This window comes from Rhinopithecus roxellana, chromosome 21 (assembly GCF_007565055.1).
Source record: "Rhinopithecus roxellana isolate Shanxi Qingling chromosome 21, ASM756505v1, whole genome shotgun sequence".
Taxonomy (NCBI): domain Eukaryota; kingdom Metazoa; phylum Chordata; class Mammalia; order Primates; family Cercopithecidae; genus Rhinopithecus; species Rhinopithecus roxellana.
Window position 1 is genome coordinate 12,655,566 of NC_044569.1, and position 4,354 is coordinate 12,659,919.

Consider the following 4,354-nt stretch of genomic DNA (forward strand, 5'->3'; position numbering starts at 1 on the left):
GGACAGTGGCTCTGACCTCCGCATTCCGGCTTGTGGCGTGGGGGGCGCTAGCGGCAGTGTGTGTGTGTGTGTGTGTGTGTGTGTGTGTGTGTGTGGTTTGTAGGGATGAGCGAGTGCGATCCTCCGGGAGGCAGAGGCGCAGGAGCCCGTTCCCCCAGCCCGGCAGAGCCGCAGGGACCGCCACCCCTCTCCGCCAGCGGCGCGCAGCTGCAACCCGGCAACTCTGCGCTGCCGGTTTCTCTCCTCCCACTCCAGCTCCCGGTCCCCCCCACCAACGCGGCATCCCAGGATTAAAATCATCTGGCCAAAGGGTGCGGGTGGGGGATCGAGGCGCTCCCAAGGCGAATGAGGCTATTTTTCAAAATCCTGGGAGCGCCCCTCGCCCGGCGTTGCATCTTCCGGTGGCTGGGCTGTAAGGACCTGCGGTGGAGGGTTGGCGGAGGCGGGCCCGCGCTCCAGAGAGGCCGTCATGTCACCCGAGAAGCCGACGCTGGGGGCTGCTGAACCTCCGAACTCCCTTTGACGCGTCCTACTCAGAGCCGGGGAGCTCCTGGCTGCCTGGGGGAGCGCCGCGCGGGAGGTGGGGTGGCCTGGCCAGTGCTGCGGGAGGGCGCCCAGGGCGCGTCGGGGGCTGCGTGGGGCAGGGGGGGTGCTGGAGAGCGCGCCGGGAGCTGCGGCGGGCTTGGGGCACCCGAGTGGCGCTGGAAGTTGAGCCGGGGTCCGCAGGGCTCGGTGACCGCCCTGGCGCCGACGCTGCGGATTCGGGAACAGCGGCTACGCGGCGCGTTCGGCTGCCCCCTCGGCCCGCCCGCCGCGGCTTTCGCTTTCCTTCTGCAGAAGTGAAGCCGCAGCCTGGGCTCGCTCCGGCTGGCGACCTTTGCGCCAGAAAAGCCTGAGGTGCTGGAGGCGAAATCCTCCCGGGAGCGAAGGGCGGCGTCCACAAGACAAGGAAAGGGAAGACGCCGGGCTCCGGCGGGTAGCGCAGTCGCGGGAGGGCGGCGCTGAGCGCCAAGGATCCCCGAGGCTAGGCGAGGCAAGGCGGACCCAACCCAGGCGGGAGGTGCTGCCCTCGCCCTTGGCGCTCTCTCACAGGGAGCTGGTGGACCCCCTGTCCCCGCCAGTCCGTAACTCCCATGTAATTCCCTCTGAAGTGCATTGGATTAAGACTGGGCCAGGAGAGGGCTGGAAGCCACTAAATGAATGAAAGTAGAAACGGTGGTAAATCCCAAATCTAACTATGGTTTAAATCTAAATTCCACGTGATTAGAGACAGATTCTAACCTGGTAGAGCAGGGTCTTTATGTGGGAGCTCCTATATCGCATTCAAATAATGGCAGTTACTGACGGACCCCGCAAGACTTGCCCCTCCCAGGGTGTAATTGTGCTGCTTTGGGGGTTGGGGGTGGGGTGGGCTCCAGTGTGCCCATATCATTACACATAATCTGGAATGAGGAAAGATTGAAGTTCAGGTCGGTTCTGAAATGACCTTGGGAGTCTCCGTCTTCACTTTCCCTTACTGGCCTAGGCAGTTCCCAGTTGGATCAATTACAGTTCAGACTTAGTGACACCAAGGAATCAAAGAGCCTCCCTTGTAACATTAGATAATAGTCTTCTTAGAATGTGTAGTAACCGTAGGAAAACATTCTCAGTACTGAGGAGCGGAGGTATAAAACCGAAAGTTTGCAGCTAGGCTATGACCTCTCAATCCCAATAATGGAAACACAGCTCTCAGTGGAATGTAAGCTGTCGAGGGCAGGGTTCTTTCTCATTCTTTTATTCCCAGAGTCTGGCACTTAGTAGGTGTTCAACAAACATTTGTGTAGAGCAGGGCTTATAATTAAAGACATTGCCCTGAAAAGACATTTAATAATTTTTAGGTCAATCATTATTAAAATCAGAATATTAAACTAATTATATATCCCAAAGAGTTTAAAAGTGTAACTAAACCATGCACACTGGTCCTCATGAGTTATGTTTTTAAACTCGTTGGGATTGGTGAAATCACTTCAAATAAGAAGGCACTTAAGATATTGGAAGTTTAGAAGTTACGGAGTGGTAGAGTTGCATGGTTAAAGTCCCTTTTTAATAGTCTCTGGTTGAATACCTATAGAAACGGGGATCTCAGTACTTTCAGAAGTGTTTGATTCCATTTTAGAGAAATTTTGTATTTAAATGTAAGGAACACAGGGATGAACATGCCATGGTTCACGTCTGCCCACATGAAACTCACATTCTAGTTGCTAGGCCAAAAAGGAGGGAAGCATTATGATTTTGATGCTATTGTGTAGATCCATGAGAAAGTTAAGGGATCTCAGCAAAGTGACCTCACACTTTGAACAGAAACAGCAAGGGAACTTCACGGAGGATGGGTCCTGTGGTCTGAATTTGAAGATAAGTTCTCCTGGAGCACCGCATAAACAGACTAATGAGAAGTCCGCGGAAAGTCGGCCTGCATAGCTCTTCCTCCCTTCCAGTTCCACCTTCTGAGCTATAACACCCCGCCTTCTCTCTCTTCTACACACCCACCATTATTCTATTTAAGAGCAGTTTCCGTGTCTCTCTATTTCTTCTTTTCTCCAGGCCAAAGAGCCACAGATTCTTCATGCTACCTCCAATCCCAGATTACCCATTCTCACAATACACTGAACATTGGCATGCTTTCCTCTTGAGGAGTTAGGGAGGGAGAAACAAAAACTCAAGCAGGGCAGGATTTTTGTAGGATTTTAAGTGAGGTCAAGTTGGCTGTGAATAGTTTATTAAAAACGATCCAGGGAGTGGGATGAGTCACAGTCCACTCTGGGCAACTATTTCCTTATCTGTAAGGAGAATAATAATTTTCACCTACCATACTGTGAGAATTAATTTGTGACTTCAGAGTTATCTGAGTTACTTGGAAGCAAAGTGTGAGACCTAGCACATGGGAACATAGAATTTTCCAGGTCAGAGCTGGTTAATCAAGAATAGCAAGAAGCACTATTAGTAAGGAAATATGACTTTCATTGGAGAACTGCTAAAGAGGCTAGAGATTTTAAAAGGTATTGAAACCCACTATTTATGATAAAGACTAAAAAAAAATATAGCGATTAGAAAATGTTTATAATTCATCATTTTGTCAGGGAGTAGAGAAAACTGGAATTAAATACTCAAGTAGTCACCAGATCACTGAAGAGATGAAAATAATTTGTTTTGTTTTCATGCTAGTTCAGTAGTATGTGGGGCTTTTATTTGGGAGGATTTGGTGTCATGATGATGTCTTGTAAAAAAGCAGGGCTGATTGATGTGTAGTGTGCATTCTGAAGTGCTAAGGGTCTCCTAGCCCAAAACTAATGGAAGAGCCAATGTTCTAGTGAGATTGTGGTAAGAATTCCAGATGTGGGAGCTGAAAGGACACTGTCTTGGAATCCTAAATAATGAGAGAGTGAGCAGCTAAGTTAAAAGCAGCGATGAGACAGGGGAAGGGCACTGAACATAATTGGGGCCGATTGGGTGCAATTTCAGTCAAGCAGCATAAATGAAGATCAGAATGGAGAAAAGACACGAATGGACAAAAAAAAAAATGCATGTAGAACTTACAATGGCGACTTTGAAGTAAAAAGAGAGAGAAAGCTACCATTTCTTTGTGTGGTGGGAAAACAAGGGTGAATAAGAACTTGGACACCGCCCTTCTGAAGTCAGCTCATTGTATAAGATCTCTGAACCACCAAATCCTCATCGGTAAAATGGGGATAGGAATGCTTTATGGTGAGAAGTCAACAGAAGAACATATAAAACACCTAGAACGTGGCCTGGCTTTTAGGTGAGCTGCTCTGGCAACAAGCTATTGGTTTTCTAGAACCAGGAGTGTCGGTTGGCTGGATGCATTATTGCCACATCTTTAACTCTTAGCCTTCATTAGAAATACAGTCTCACATTTGAAATTGGCAAGGGGGTATTTTACCCAGTTGTTCCCCAGTCATCTCAAACTGAATACGTCTAAAAATTTCATTCATCAATTTCATACTTTCCTCCCTTTCCCTAGGACCCACCATGTCCTGAGTCACCTGCATGGGAGACCTGGTCTTCATTTTTTTATGCCTTTCTCTTCTCACATTGCTCCCTGACAGACACACACCGCAGAAATATCAGGGTCCCCGTGGTGGTAACTTCTACTGCCACTTCCTTTCTATCAGATCCCCACCAGTCCTAGCTCTGCTTCTTGCCACCTCCTGCTTGGATTGTTGCGGTAATTATCCCAGCTCACTTTCATTCTGTCTTCCTAACTTCTTCCGGTTCAGTTCTTTCACAGTGCTCCTTTGGTTTTATCACTCCCTGCTCCAAACCTCAAGCCACATCTGTTTCCTAAAGTATGAGTGCA